The following is a 15,946-nucleotide window of genomic DNA, read 5'->3' on the forward strand; positions in this document are numbered from 1 at the left end:
CACTCACCAATGCACCCTCCCTTCAGGTATTTCTACAGGTGGATAAGATCCCCTTCCCCTTGATAAGAAGCTGCCTCTTCTCTGGGCTGAGCAGTCCCATCTCTCTGCCCCCGTTCAGTCCTTTTTTGTACTTTTAAGTATGGTACACTTTACATTAGCTGAGAAATAATTTCCACTTAAAAGAGGTGGAAAGACCTTGTATTCATACTTGAAATTTTAGTACAACGTTTTGTTCTCTCTTCTAATGCAGCAGTTGACGATACCATTGACTGTTTCTCAGTCATGTGCATCTTAAAAGTATGCTTGCTAGGGAATAAAGGGATCAATTGATGTTGATGTAATCTTTTCAAGATTTGATGGCTACAGGGTTTGTCATTTATCTACAAATAAATAAAAAGGTTAACTGAATCTAAAATGTTCACAGGTAGAGAAGTCAGACTTCTCATCTTTTTCTGATTTGTACTGCATTGCTCAAAGCTTGGTAGGGAAAAAAAATTAACATGCCAGTGCTTCCTGAGAACAAATCTCAAATCACATCATTTAAATTCATGTTGTGTTAAGCATGTAGCTTAACTACTGTGGTATCTGGAACGGTATCATATCTTTCTAGTTGCCCAGTGTACTGTGTACGTCTGTGGTCACATCAAATACTCACTGAATAAACACTTTCCAAGCTGCCAGTCAAACAGGGATAACCCATTCCTGAAAATTGATGTCCTCCTGGTTGCAGGCTGTGCTGGAATCTTTGACCGATGGTCTAATTGCACCTGGGAGTCACACAACCTGCTACCTCTGCATCTGTCCCATCGTGCCACCAGGCTTTCAGCCGTATAAAATGCACCTGAGGGCTCTGGCATCATCCTGCCACTCTCTAAAGCTGGGTGTGGACCGGCTCAATGCGGGTGCCTGTCCCTGCAGCTGGTGGTGGACTTGTTCAAGCTGAGACTGTTACACTGAATCTGCCTGCTTATAGGAAATGGTACCAAATGGGCTGCTCCTTGCAACAAGGCAAATGACAGTCCCGCTCAGCTGAGGTTTTGGTTTTCTCACAGGAACATGCAATGGAAGGGTTTGTGCCAATGTCTTTGGGTGATGCGTCAAGAGAGATGCTCTGGGTGTGCTGGTGCACAGTAACTGTGCCTTGAAGGTTCGATCCTCTTCCACATGGAGAGCTACAGCCCGAGGAAGGAGCTGGGAATCTTTATTGACTGAATTGGGTTTAGGGCCTGGCCCTTTGTGTGATGTACACTGAGATCTGCACTCAAATTAGCAGATACACAGCATGTGTGGTTTAATGTTAAAGTCATTTACTGTCTATAATTATTCACGCTTCTGCAAGGTCACTGGAAAACGTTACCTGGTTGTGTCTGTGTCCCCCTGTAAACGCAGCTGGTTAAGGGCAGTGAAGCCAGCACTGGTTTCCCAGGTTAGTCCCTCCACTGTGGACTGGGGCTGCTGGTCCCACTGGCATGAGCCGTATGTGGAACAAACCCCCAGCTCCAGGCGCCATGGAATTGTGAAAAGTGTCACATTCTACGTGAGCAGGTACATGGTCTTCACAGTAGCAAACACACACTTTAAACGTGAACCCTGTGCAATGCTTCATAAAGAAGCAGCTTTTATTTGTATTTGCCTCTGGCTTGGGGATTGCTTTTAATGTCATGATTTTAAGCCTATCATGTACGTGTTGTGTGTCTAAATCATAATCTCGGAGCGTTTGCACTTGCCAGTTTCTCTTTACTCAGCCACATCCTCAGGCAGTAGCTGTTCCCCCTTTCTCAGTGCGAGCGGGAAGGGCCCAGCTGGGTCTGTGTGGTGCTGCAGCGAGTGGCACGGGGCCAGCATGGACCCTGGGTGCTCCTCTAAGGCCAGAGCTGCGGTAATCATGGCCATGCACCCACCTCCAGGCGATGGCTTGGGTGCTAAAACGCTGGATGAATGATAAAGCTCATGCAAATCATAATTTGGTAGGAGTTGTGAGGTGCAAACCTGGTGAAGGTCTCGCCCCGGGGTGCTGTGACATCTTGCCATACCTTAGACCACCGTCAGGCTCTTACTTCCAGTTGGGCTTCCTTTTATTTTTAACCTGGCACCGTGAGACTGATCAGATGCTATCGCCCCTGACCTTTGTCTCCTGCTGCAACATCAGAGCTGACTTGCGTATCCCACTTATCTCCGGCTTGTAGAGGCTGCCAGGCGGGGTCGCGGGCTGTGCCGCGGTGCTGCGGAGCGCTTTGCCCTGCGCTTGGTGTTGGTGGCTGCATGAAAGGAAAATGCCACTCGGCTGCTCTGAGCCTGGCTGGGTGATAAAGCTGCGTGCGTCCCTCTGGTCCTGCGATAAGTGCCCAAAGGGCAGGCAGGGAGAACGTCTCCTCAGGGATCAGCGCACACCAGGCCCTATAGATAGAACCACATATATATAGAACAACATGAAAGCTTTTTGCTTTCTTCTTTTCAACAGCATGATGGCTAAGTATCACATCCAAGGACGCTTTCGGACCTGACCCCTCCGGGGGTCTGGTCTCATTGTACACACAAGTTCTTCAGTTTGCATCGTCCCAACGGGATTGGAGATTTGGAACTGAAACCCACACGGGTGGCAAGGTGTTATTTTGTGGTCCTGATAAATGCATGAAGACCGGGGAGGGGTGGGTCAGTTTATCTTCAAAATGGACAGCAAGACAAATTTTTTCTGTTTGGGTTATTGGCTTTTCCTAGGTGTCACCCAACTAGCAGTTATTGCTGATGGGAGATAACTCTGTCAGTGGCATCTAGGTGCTGACATTGTGGCTAGCTGGTCTGAAACAAAGATAAGATTTTTCTATATTAAGTCTATTGATCCAGTTAGACTCCTGTCCTGTGTCTGATAAATAGTTGATGTTTCCAAGAGAAGCGAGCCTTCCCCTGTTCTGTATATTGTTATATATACTGTGTGTATATATATCTCTCAAAAAAAGAAAAAATCTGTGATGTGTATGTTAGTGCTGTACATTTTGGGTCAAACAATGAAGAATTCCTTTTTAGGCCAGGTTCTTTCAAAGCATGCTGCTTTTGCTTCTTTTCATTTGCATATAAAGTTGCAAATGCTGCTAAGGATCATAATGTTATTACCATTTGTTTAAACGTCAGAGATTATGTTTGAATATAGCTGAAGCAAAAATGTAAGTAGCATCATGCCACAGACTCCAGCTTTCACTGACTGGTTTGTGCCAGTAATTTGCTTATTCAAAACCAACTGGCCACAAAAAGGAGAGAGAGGGAAAAAGAAACCCCACAACCAAAAAAAACACAATTCTCTTTATCTTCAGCTTTGTTTAAAATAGTTTTGTCTTTGCACCAATATCTTTGGTAATTGCAAACTTTAACCCAAACTTAGTTTCTGATCTTTCACAAACTTAAAGGTAAATAACTTTGTAGACAATAAGGCAGTATTCATGCTGAAAGAAAGACCGCAAGTGGGATTTTACATTCTCATTACTGCAAGTTAATTAATTTCTATGAAGATGTGGGTGGATGTTTAGTTTTGCAGATTTCAGAAAGAGCTTCTCGTCTTATCACCTTGTCAAAAAGACGTTACGTTGTGTGTCTGTTAGAGGACTCCAGAAAAGATAGCAAGTTTGGGAGAGAAATAGCCAGTTACTAAAGCATAACGCCTGGCACAACAAAGAGCAAATACAGAATACTCCTCTCCAAAAGAAAAAAACTTTTATGTTCAGTACTAAACCCTAGATGAAGACTTTGCTTCTGCCTCTGCCAGAGAGGAGTGGCAGCAGAGCTATTTTTGTGGATTAAAGCCAAAAGATAGTAGCAGCCTTTTCTGCGCTCACCCACTGTGACTTAGGCCACTGGATTTAGCATTGCTGTAGTAATAACCACACATGTATTGTTAATTAACATACCTGAACCTTATTCCTGTGAGGTACCTTATCCGTGACCCCATGGGAGAAAAAGTTCCCCCGGGTGACGGGGGCCGCGAGGTCCCTCCTGTGGTCCAGGCACAGGGGGACCTGCAGCTTCTCTAGGAACGTGTCCATCAGCCCCAGACGCTGCTGGTGACACATGACATCTTCTTTGCCTTTGTACACTAGGGCGTAAGATGTGACGTTTGCGTTCAAGATCAATTATTTTTAACTGAAGAATGATAGCCCTGTGTCTAAATTATCTCAGGGCTTAATTCACATCAGTTAAACCTTTTCAAAGGCTTATTAAAATTCCTTAAGTGTGTCTGACTTATCAGCAGTTGAGTGTCAATGGCATTATACAAATGTTGCTATTGGAAATAACTGTTAAGTATTGTTTGACTATATTATTCTCATATATATATATTATGCCTGTGGCTATTAATACTACTTAGTACTTACACGACTCCTTTCATCTGGTGATCGTAAGGCATCGCCCAGGGAAATAAGTACCGTTGTCCCCTTTCTAAATATGGGAGAACTGTCACGTCCAGCAGCCGTGTCTCATACTTGGGTTTAACATCTTCCACTGAACCCTGCCAGGCTTGGCTCTCAGGCTGCTTCTCGGTTTTCAGCAGGACTTCATTTATTTGTGCTGCCGTAGCACCTAAAACCTGGCACCCAGGCAGTGCCGGCTGCTGCGTGGACGAACGCGGGGCAATGGCACAGCTCCTTCACCGAGGCACCTGCGCTGCTGGGAAATGTATAGATCAATATATATAGATCAATGTGGACTGACAGATGCGTGGCAGGGAGGAGGTGATACTGAGCAGCGTCTAAGGCGGTTCAGCACCACCGTCGGTGTTATGGAGCAAAGGGAAGTTTGAGAGGAGCCTGGAAGGGTTTTGGAGGGGAGGAGGCTTTGACGCTCCTTCTGCTGAGTGTCCTCATGCTGGCAGGAAATCTGGGAAAATCGGATCACAGAGTCTGGCATTAACATCTTGATGCTGTAAGAGGGGATGTGAAGGGGAGGGACGGTGGCTGAAGGGCCGCGAATGCCACTAGCTCCGTGTCCCTGTGCTAATCCCCAGCAGTGGTGAGGGAGGAAAAATCCTGGTTCTCACATAAAGGTGCCACCTGCCCTGGCATCCAGTACCACTGCAGGAGGTTGGGATAAGGTTGTTGATGTGCACGTGTGTATCAATATTCAGTCAGAAATGCTTAGGATTAGTGTGCAAGTGTCCTTATGCATTTTTTCCTTTTTTTTTTTTTTTCCTTCCCTTCCCCCCACAGGGTAAAAATATAGCTCGTACCCATCTCAGGCAGTTGTGGAGGTTTAGATTTTATATATGCTTATATTTACTTCACATTGAGGTTCTGTATGGAGAATGCATTTTGACAAGCTGATCGTTTATTCCAGAAGCCACTAGGTAGCACTGTGAAATAATGTTCGGCCGAGCCCCACACCGATTTCACCCAGCTAGCCTCAATAGAGCAAAGACGGCGCAAATTCCAGCATGTTTGGGCTCCGTACGGGTAAAGGTAGCAAAGGTGGTTTTAAAACTTTCTCCAGGATTGGGCCCACAGTCACACATGGGAGAAACCAGCCGTGATGCAAGCATCACTGTCTGTGCTCTTGGCTGTTGTGGGCACTGCTCAGCAGAACGCCGCAGCGTGTGCCCAGCCCCGCCGCACAGGGCAGAGGCTCGCACAGGTGAAAGCAGAAGCACAAATACGTGCAACGTGTTAACACTGCTTCTAAGTGGCCACTAGCGCTGAAACTCTGCAAGGCAGATGCTACAAATATTTCTAAAATTAATCTTTATGCCTTGAAGGCAACAGCTGCATATGGTAGCCAAGATGTGCTGTACTCGGATTTATTGCATATTATTCCTGTAATAAGTGTTTTGCTGTCATTAACAGTCTCTTTACTGGAATATAATTTTCTAAGTTTTGTAGAAAAATTATAAACAGTCTAATACTAATTTTTGGTTTGATACTCAAAATTATTTTCAGTTAAACTCTGAGTTTCTCCTATCTCAATAGGATTTATTAATTCCGATGAGATCCATTATATTTCTAACTTTCATTGGAATATACCATGAAGGAAAATGCATTGCCTTGATTTACTATGTTAAAGGTTATCCTTCCAAAGGAATGCAGTCAGATAAAAATTGGAGTTTGATTATTAACTTGGTTTCATTAAAATTATTTGTTAGATCAGAGAAACACTTTGGATTATTAATCCCAAAATTACTCTAAAAATAAAATAGGCAAGTCATCTATTTTAACTTTTGAGCTTGAATAAGTTAGTAAGTTAGCTTTCTGCATTTTGCTTAACTCCATATATTCAACTGTATAATAGCCTAACTATAGAACGGCTTATGCACATTTATATTTAAGTACCCAGCAACTAGCTGTAACGTGTGTGACTGCAACAGCACCATATCACTGCTTTTTAAAATTAGACTTCGCTCTGGCTGCCGCAGGGAAAGGGGACGTGATAAAGGGATTGAGCATCCTGCTCTGCAATAACTGCTGGGCTTAAACGCTCCGGTTACAGCAACCCTGAGCTGCCACGGCTGCCGGAAAGGTCCATGTGGTCCCTGGCTTCGGGCATCGCGGTGTGCAGGCGGGCCACTGTCAAACACTTTGGAGAACTGCAAGGGTGGTCAAGCATTGGAACAGGCTGCCCAGGGACATGGTGGAGTCACCATCCCTGAAGGTATTTAAAAGACATGTAGATGTGGTGCTTAGAGACATTATAGTGGTGGGTTTGGCAGTGCTGGGTTGGACTCAATGATTTCAAAGGTCTCTGCCAACCTCAATGATTCTGCAATTCTGTTGGCATTAGCTAAGGAGCTGGAAACTAGGACAAGGAGATTCTTTTTATGTATCTGCTGTAGCTGTACCTAACGTAATGTTTTTTCTGTCTGCAAAACCAGGCAATTGGATAGATGATCACTGTAGGTCCCTTCCAACTGAACTATTCTACTCTAAAATAATCATGTTCACAAAAACATTTTTTGAGTTGGGTATAATTCACAACTGTCAGTGAAATACATGGAAAGTGCTGACCGAAAAGGGCAAACCATTTGCATTAAAGGCTGCCTCTTGTCTCGTGCAAACCAAGACACCCCAATTTAAGCTGAAACAAATGTCCTTATTTTGCCCTGACAGTGGCCTGGATTGCTTGATGTTTCCACCTTTTTATAGGTTTGGCCACCTTGGCTTACAGCAAAATAACATTGTGGCATCACCTGTTGCTCTAATGGTGTCTGCTAACACTCGCTGGGCGGTTGCTTTACCTTATCTGGTTACTTCTGCAACATCTGCAAGCAAGTTACGTGGTATTTTCATCCCCCTGAGAATTTATGGTGACCTCTCAGGGACCTTAATCATTGGATCGCTTCTGACACCTGTAGATCAACATAAACTTGACCCTTGGTCTTGACAAATCTATCACCACGATGCCCTTTTTTTTTACTTAAAGCACCGCCATGGCGGGGAGCGGAGGGGGTTTGTGCCAGATGGCAGCAGTGGTGGTGGCAGGGCACAGCCCCATCCATTCCAAGGTCAAAAGTCAAAGTGATAAAGGAAGGGCCCGCCTGTGGTACCCGGGCGGAGCGCTGGGATAATGGGGGAGCAGCTCAGGGAAAGGTCCCTCCAGGATTTTGGGGTACAGCCAGGTCCCCAGGAGGACCAGCAGCTCACTGAGATGCTGGTCCCGTGGGCCATCCCAGCGTGTGGGGGAAAAGCTCTGTTAAATGCCGTACGCGGTCCCCCTCCTTGGGGAGTTCTGGTAAGATGGGATCTGCTGCTTTAAAAAGCTGCTGGTTGCGCTCATCCTATCTTTAGCTCAGGTCAGCAGAAAGCATTTTCTCGTTTGAAAAGTCAGTTCCTCTCTGTGCACAGGCTTTCCTGCGCTCACCCCCCCACCACATGCATTTTTCCATCCAAGCACTCGGAAGCAGGGATTTCTGCCCGTGTCTTTGCAGCTTGCCTGTGTTCAGTGGGCGATGGAGGAGCCTTGTTCCTCACTCGAACTCTCTCTGTAATGCAACATGTGAGTTTAAATGACCATCTCAAGATTCTGCATAAAATTAATGTCAGAGTTAAAATTAAAATAAGGTCTTCCCAATTTCAAGATCTCACCAGCTCTGACTTTACTGAAAAAAAAGCAAAACAACAAGCAGTGCATGCTGCAGCAATAACAAGCATAAGTAAAGGGCACTGTGCAGAATAGTAATTACAGTGAGATTTATTATTTTTTTTCCCCAAAAGTTTTCCACAAAATGTCAGTGACTCAAAAATTCCAAAGTTATCAGTTCTGTTTTTAAGAAAAAATAAAAATACAGTCCTGTGGCCCACATGATTTTTTCTCAACTGATTTTGAACCTCCTCTAAATATTTTCATTTTCCCTCAGAAGGTGGCTGTGATGCTGTTTTCTTGGTTGATAAAACAAGAGTGGTCTCAAAGAAGACTTTTGATTTGAAAGCTAATCTGGCTAATGTATTTTGAAGAGGATGATGCTCTTTTGGCACACTCCAAAATCTGCAAACTTTGTGTGATGTTATTTTGAAAAAAAAAAAAAAACAAAAAAACCCACAAACCAAAAACAACAACTACAAAAAAAAAATACACCAAGATGGTGTAAGCGGGAACTAGTTGCTGGAGTGGCCTCGCCGGTCCCAGACACCTGTACCTCAGTCTAAATGTGACTTCTGTCATTTAGTTCCCTGGGCATATCATGATGACTTCTGGATGAAAAGACCAAGTAGAGCTAATGAGTCGCAATGTTGATTTCAGCTGCATGAAGGGAAGCAGCCTGCCTGGAAAATGAAAGGAATGGCCATCTGGGAGGCAGGAGGAGGAGGAGGAGGAGAAACTAGCGAGGACGTATTTCCTTCTTCTCTACAGTTAATCAGGGGCTCTGTCTTTCCAAATATTGCAGGGCCAACTTGGCTTTCCTGGAGCAGAATCTTCAAACCAATTAATTTTGCACTTCTAGTAAGGGTAGTGTCTGACTTTGGCAAAATACCCTCTCTAGTCTCTTTTGGTTATACACTCAAGTTGGAGTGGATCTACCCCCAAAATACCTTTCTACACAAGACAAGTTGAGCACAGCAGTATTAACTTTCACCAGAAGAGCATCCTATGTCACCAGAACTGAGATCGTGGCTTCTCTGTGCTATAAAGGGCCTACAGTCAAGTTTGGGTCTGAATTACATGACATTTAGCCGCATATGTGTATCCACCCTTTGCTTTGGGAGCCCACTTGCTCCATCTGAAGTTTTTTAAGGCCAAAAAGGACAAGCAGGATGGTCTAGCCTGATACCTTCTATGATACAGTCCAGTGTCTCCCTCCTTATGATTTCTTACCCCTTCTCTGTTTGAACAGATAAAATAGCAATATGGTACCTGCGATCCAACACAGCTATCCTTGCAATGAACTTCGTGTAACTCTTGCCATAACCAAGAAGTTAGCAAATTAAATGCATTGGAAAAAAGACCTTCTCTACCATGGTAGCAATGGGTGTATGCGTTTGCGAAGTGTAAGTAGATGGAGTCAGGATAAAACTGAAGTTCCTGTACACCAGGGCTCCAAAGCGCTGAGTTTTCATCTTCTAGGGAAAAACATGGGAAGCTTTGGGTGTGTAAAAGGAAAACCATTTCCTCGGTGATTTTTTTAATGGGATTTAAAATAAGATTGGCATCTGAAATGTATTTCTTTATTCAGAAATCTTCACTCCATCAGGGCTCAGCCATTGGTGCAGAAGCTTTGATGTGAAACTTCGGGGTTTCACTTCTAACATTGCCAGATCTTCCGAGTAACTTGAGTTAAATCCCTGTTTCTGGATGTACCGTTTCATCAACATGTGAAATGGTGATCCCAGTAGCTTGTAGGGATGGCAGTGCTCAGACAAGTAACAGTTGTGTGCATGATGCTTTGAAATGCTAATCTGCAAGAACCGAAGAAGTGTGGTTCATTATTATTGTCTAGTAGGACCTAAAATAGGTATTTGGTGGCTGTGGCCATCGGATGCTGGGCATGCCCCGCTGATCCCCCAGTGCGGGATGGGTTACTGCCGCACAGGTTGATTTCAGCATGTGTAATCTGGACACAGACTGCCAAAAGCCATCCGTCATCTCCCGTTATGACCTTGCACCACCTGTCTGTCCCATGCAAGGCCAGCAATTAAAATGTAAGGTAATGAAGACAGCAAGACATGAAAGGGCTTTTCACTAGCTGATCAAAGGGGCAGAGCACGGTGTTTTCACAACCAGAATATCGAGACCAATAGGACTGGAATCGTGGTTAGGAAAGAAAGAAAAGTGAAGAGGGTATTGGGAAATTAACCTGCAACTGTCCCTGTCGTTCAGTGTGCTGCACCAGGGGCGATTCTCTTGTGTGCTCTTAGGGGTTTTTTGGGGTTTTTTTTTTTGGTGCTGTTGGGGAAATATCAAGTGATGAAGTGATTACTTTCATCTTGTTATATGGGAAATAATCTTTGTGTGTATAAAAATGAAATGCTATAGATAATGTTACCACTGAGACTAAATAGAGAAACCTGTTTTCTAGTTCTAATGCCTCATTGTATAATAAAGCATTTAGGCTTAAGTTCTCTGGGTGGAATACTGGTGGGCTCTAAATTGGTGTCTAACCAGACAAATGCGGTCGCCTCAGGCCTGGCTTTTGGAGGTGCTGATGGCCAGCAGCTCTCACTAATTATTTTTTCTTTTTTTGGTGCATCTGGAAGGAGAAATTAGCCTGAGGTCCCAGACGGGCACGCTGGATGCCTGTGAGTGTTGGATGAGAGATATGGCAGAACATCTCTTTTTATAGTAGCAATTTCACTTTCATGTCTTCAGAAGTAGGGTTAAGTAAAACAATTTTTTTGGCATTGCTTGAAAAGGGCTATCTAGAAAGATGCCAGTGAGGAACCTGCATCTGAGCATGGCTGCACACATGGCATCTCTATGTTTAGTAGCTATAGGATGGGGACTCTTGCAATCCCCGCTGATGCACAGGGTCTGAATTACTTTCTGGGCATTTAATTGGAAAGAAAAACTCAGGTGTATGTTGTAACCCAGAACAAGTATTAAAAACTCCTCTAGCCCTCATAACCAGCAATAAATAGCAGAAGCATACTAGAGCCTCAGCATGAGAGGATGCCAGCAATGTAGCTGGGTGTCAGCATGTCTGTCTACTTCCACTCTGAGCCCTCATACGCTGCCCGTGTCGGTATGAGAATCTTCAGTGGGATTAACCATGTCCGTAAAGTGAAGTGTGTGTAATTGCGGGGTGGATCTGGACCTGTCTCTGTGGGTATGCGGCGGAGAGGGAAGCAGCAGCTGACGCTGCACAATGCATAAAGCAGTACACGAAACCTCAAGTCAACCAAGATTTATATTTTCCTTCCCTGAAATAGCACAAATCATCTCCTTGATATCATTAGAACTGACTTGCTGAAGCCAGGAAACAGGACTTCATTCTAATGTCTTGGTACTTAAAAATATAAGAAACTTACTTACTTGACTGAAATGGGTTTGGATTTTTTGGTTTGGTTTTTTTTTTTTGTGACCTGTTTTTTAACGGCTTCTCTTGATGACAGCCAGCCAGCACTGTGCACATGTCTACGCTGTGCCTCCACTGACTGCAGCGACTGCTCTGAAAGCAGCTTTCATTTTTCACAGATAGTAAGGAGTACAAAAAAATCCTGGCGAGGAAGATGGGATGTGGGGGCAATTTCTAGGAGCCAGTACTGTGACTTATTCAAAGCTTATGCTGGAGGACAATGCAATCTATTTTAGCACAGCAGATATTTCCTAAATAAACTATAGTATATTCTTGCAGCAGCAGAGTGCACCAAATCCTGTTCCCAATATTCACAACACCTAGAAAACGTTTCTGAGAGTAGATGTTTTTAACAGTGCAGGTTAATGGTTTGTTCAATAAACAGATAGGTTTGTTCTAGGACTAAAATGCCTTTCTAAATTATATTTGTTATGTTTCTTACTAAGTAGTAGTTAGAGCAGTTCACAGAATTTAAAATACTTGACAAATTTGCTTTTCTTTTCCTGCTTGAGCCTGTTAACTCCTGACCTTACCCACTGTACAGTACTGTCATTCATGTTTGTTTCTCCTTCAGCTTACCCATCTCCATGAACAGTAACTTAATTCCAGAATGTCTCCCCAAGACCAATTAATTTCACCCAACCCTAAGAAATAAAATTATTTTGGCCACTAAAAGATTCTGCCCCTTTGCAAATTATTTTTTCTTTTGGACAACTTCTTTTTCCAGCACATCAAACAAAGCAAGTATTGAGTGATCTCCGCAAGTCATGTTGGTGAACCCCTGCACTTGCATGGCCCCTGCTTACAGCTGAGCAGGAGTGAGGGTCTGCCTCTGCCGACCCCACTGCAGACATGACGCCCCTCTCTAATGGGGAAAGTGCCCAGATCTCCTGACTTACAGACCTGTGGTTTAGCCGTTCACCCATGCGTCTTTGTTGACGCTAAAAAAATGTTACTTTAAGCAGGGATGGCTTAACAAATGTGTTACAGTCTCAATAGAGTCATTTCATCAATTGCTCAGAACACAGAGCTGGTTTAAAAATGCCCTGCTTTGCTTTTCTAAATTTCCATCTCTCTTCCTGGACTTCTGTCAGCTTTTCTTCTTGCTCAGTTTCTGGGAAACAGTTTGTTTTCTGTCTTATCCTGCCTTTTGGTGTATTCATCCAGACTCCATTGAAACAGCTCCTATGTGATTTGCAGTTCCAGTAACTCCTTTACAACAAAGACAGAGAAACTTGCCTATTTTTATGCATCTCAGCCAGCCCAGTGGTTCCAGTAGCCATTTCAAGCAACAGTCTGTGCAATACGACAGAAATGGTAGAGATGCTTTAAAACTGGTCTGTTGCCTATGGCACAGCAGTGTAACGTTCACTGTAGCTAGAAGCAGCAGCAACAATCTAGTTCAGTTGGTGCTTTTGCTCTGTGTAGTCTGAGGGCTGAAGTGGGAAGAGGGGAGTTTGAGGTCCTTAAAGATCCTTTGTTGGTACCTAGAAGGAAATACCTGTGGATCAGTGCACTACCTGTGAAGTGGAGGAAGCAGTAAGGATGAGACCTCTGTTGAGGCTGGATTGGAGTTTGTACTGAAATAATAAAGCAAGCTGTTTTGAGAGAGGAAAAGCCAGTGGAAAAAAACCACTGGAATTCCCTTTGGTGTGGAAGTCAACTAAGGAGAGGTTAGGGAAGGCCTGTGGCTGATGGACTGCTCTGAGGATGATCTTGGGCTAAATGGGACTTTCTTACTGAATGATGCTCTGGAGTGGCAGGGTTTAAAACGAGTGCAAGAGACAGTTATTTTCAAGTGACTTATTCCACGTTGTTTTGCTAAACATTTATTGATGAACTTTCACAAACATATTGCCAGTGCTTGATCTTGGGATAGGAGAAATCTCCACTTCCCTCTCTTTCTGCATCAAAATGTAGCATTAAGTTCCTGTTGTGCTCAGTCAGTCGCGGACCACTCAGGAATGAAAACAGGCTCCAGCCTGAAAGCTTATCCCTTTTGGAGACAACGTGGAGCAGCATTTTAAAGGTGTTGATTCTTCTTAATAATCCCCATTAACAAGAAATCACTTACTGCTGATATTGATCTAAACTGTTGTCAGTGAGATGAATTAGGTGCAGGGGGCTGGGGAGGGGAGTTGTTGATCTGTTGTTTTCCTGCTAGGCTTCTCAGGAACGTGGAAACATTGCCCATTAGGAATTATCCTGCCAGGACCATATCTCCTTGTTTCTAGAGAATAACTTCCTTTGTGAAAACTCCTTGAACTTAAGGAATAAAATTCTGGCCAGATGCACTTTAGGAACTGCAGGGGTGTTATTTGGGAAAAACAATTACTTCAGTTCCTACAAAGCTGCTAAAGGCTAAGGGATTTGGTATCAGTCCCTTACAGCTGACAACTTGTTCCTGTACGAACTGTGTGAATTCCAAATAGTTTGTATACACCTACCATATGTAGTTTGTCTCAAGAAGACAAGTGGTACTGAGCTGCACTTGTGCTGTTACCTTCAGGTGGAGCTGGGGCACTAAATTCTTCTTGAAAAGCTGGTCTAAAACAGGGAAATGAGTGCCAGGCTGTGTAATCCAAAACGAACTGAGGAAAGGACAGGGAGATCAAACCCAAGTACAAAACTTCTTAAAGCCTCTTTCCTACACCCCTTAGCATGTCCCCAAACCCTGACAGGATCTCTGATTTCAGGTTCCCTGGGGAAACACCAGGATCCTGTGCTTCCCTCTGGAATAATGTTTTCCAAGCACAGGCTTTTCATTTGGCTCTATCAGTGTGAAACACTTTAGGCTCAGGTGGAGGAACGTGTCAGGTTTGATGCGTTCAGTTTTTCTCAACCTGTGAGAGGACTGGACTTAGGAGAGCACATCCCGCTGCGGTGCTGTGTGCTGACAAGCCCTGTGCCCTCACAAGTCCCAGGGAGACCTTTTACCACTGCCTTACCCTGCTGCTGCGGACGCTGCTCTTGCTGGGGGGCTGCAGCCAGAGAGGAGGCAGACCTGGGCTAGCAGCACTGGGGTGCTTCTGCATGTGACGGTGAGCCCCCCTCGGCCAAAATCAGTGTGCTGGGGGTTCATTCCTGCTGTGCATCTCTCTTGCACTTCCCCTTAATCCAGCTAATAATGAAAGGTCTTCAACCATGCCTCGCTCTGCGGCTGCTGTGCCTCAGCCAGCTGTGGTTGTGTCCTCGGCCTAAATTACTTTCTGAGCCGGCTCCAAGGCTCCGGCTGCTGTTCCAAGCCTCTGTTTTATCCTGCCATGCATCTGCTCGTGATGCAATTCCCGCAGGAATGGGGAAGCGTGGGGAGGAGGCAAGCATGTGAGCAGTGGTGTGGGCAGGGGCTGCAGTACATCCATCCATCCATCCCTGCTGAGAGCAAGCACGGGGCAGCCCTAGAAATCAGACCGGAGGCTGGTGCCCAGAACAGCCTCTGCAGAGCAGCAGCAGGCTAAATCCCACTGGACAGTCGGATAGCTGTAGCTCTGAGATACTACAAAAGGAAAATAAACGCATCTGAAGAAATAAAGGGATCTGAGAAAGGGAAAGGATGTTTGGAGAACGTGGAGAGGGGTGCTGTGGTGGTTTGTGGAGTTACTTTTCCCTGTGGCTTTTCCTGGAGTCTCAGTGCAGTCCATCTTGGTAGACCCCTTCGTAAAAGGCCCAACTCAGAGCCAGCTTCTGAAAGCAGTGGTTCAAGTTTTAGCTCATCTTAGTGCTTTCCCTCACGTTAGTGCAGGATTTGTCCTGTCTCCTGAGGGCTCTCTGTGAGCTCTGAGCCTGGCCAAGCCCTGCAGTGGCAGCTTCTGGCTGCCAGGCACCAGCATCACAGAGTGGGATGGCTACATTGTGCCCATTTTACAGATCAGGCAAACTGAGGCACAAACCAGCAACTCCCCCCCAGCATCCAACAGCGGCAGGGTTTAAACCCAGCTTTCCCCTGCCCCCTCCCATGCTCTTTGCCTGGGGCTCTCAGGAAGGTGGACACCCTTGGCCCTCTAAGAGCAGAGTATTTTCTAGCTAACCTGCAGCCTTTACCATCTGCTGTGTGTCCTTCCAGTGCAAAGCCTGTGTAGGAACAAGGCAAAACTCCCCGTGCAGCCAGTGGTACCAGGACTGGAGATGTTCCGAATGAGGCGGGGAGGCAGCCTTTGCTGCTCCTGGGCTGCACAGCTCTGGGGCTGGCCCCAGCTCCTTCGTGCTTAGGGGCAGGCAGCCCTGTGTCCCTGCTTCAGGCTGGAACAGACCCAATGTCCCTCTGCCTCTTTGGGGTAGGTGTCCCTGAGGCAGCCTGTGCCGGGGGGTGGGGGTGGGGGGTGTGTGTGGGTGGTGGCAGAAGGCCACCCTTTGCACAGCCCTGAGCTTCAGACAGGTGCCTACACTCCAGGCTGCCTTAGGGGCTTGGTGAGCAGCACCTAGGGCTCCTCTTCCATTTGCAAGGATAGGAAGGAGGTCGGAGCTCCT

This window comes from Falco punctatus, assembly GCF_963210335.1.
Source record: "Falco punctatus genome assembly, chromosome: 8".
NCBI classification, from domain to species: Eukaryota; Metazoa; Chordata; class Aves; order Falconiformes; family Falconidae; genus Falco; species Falco punctatus.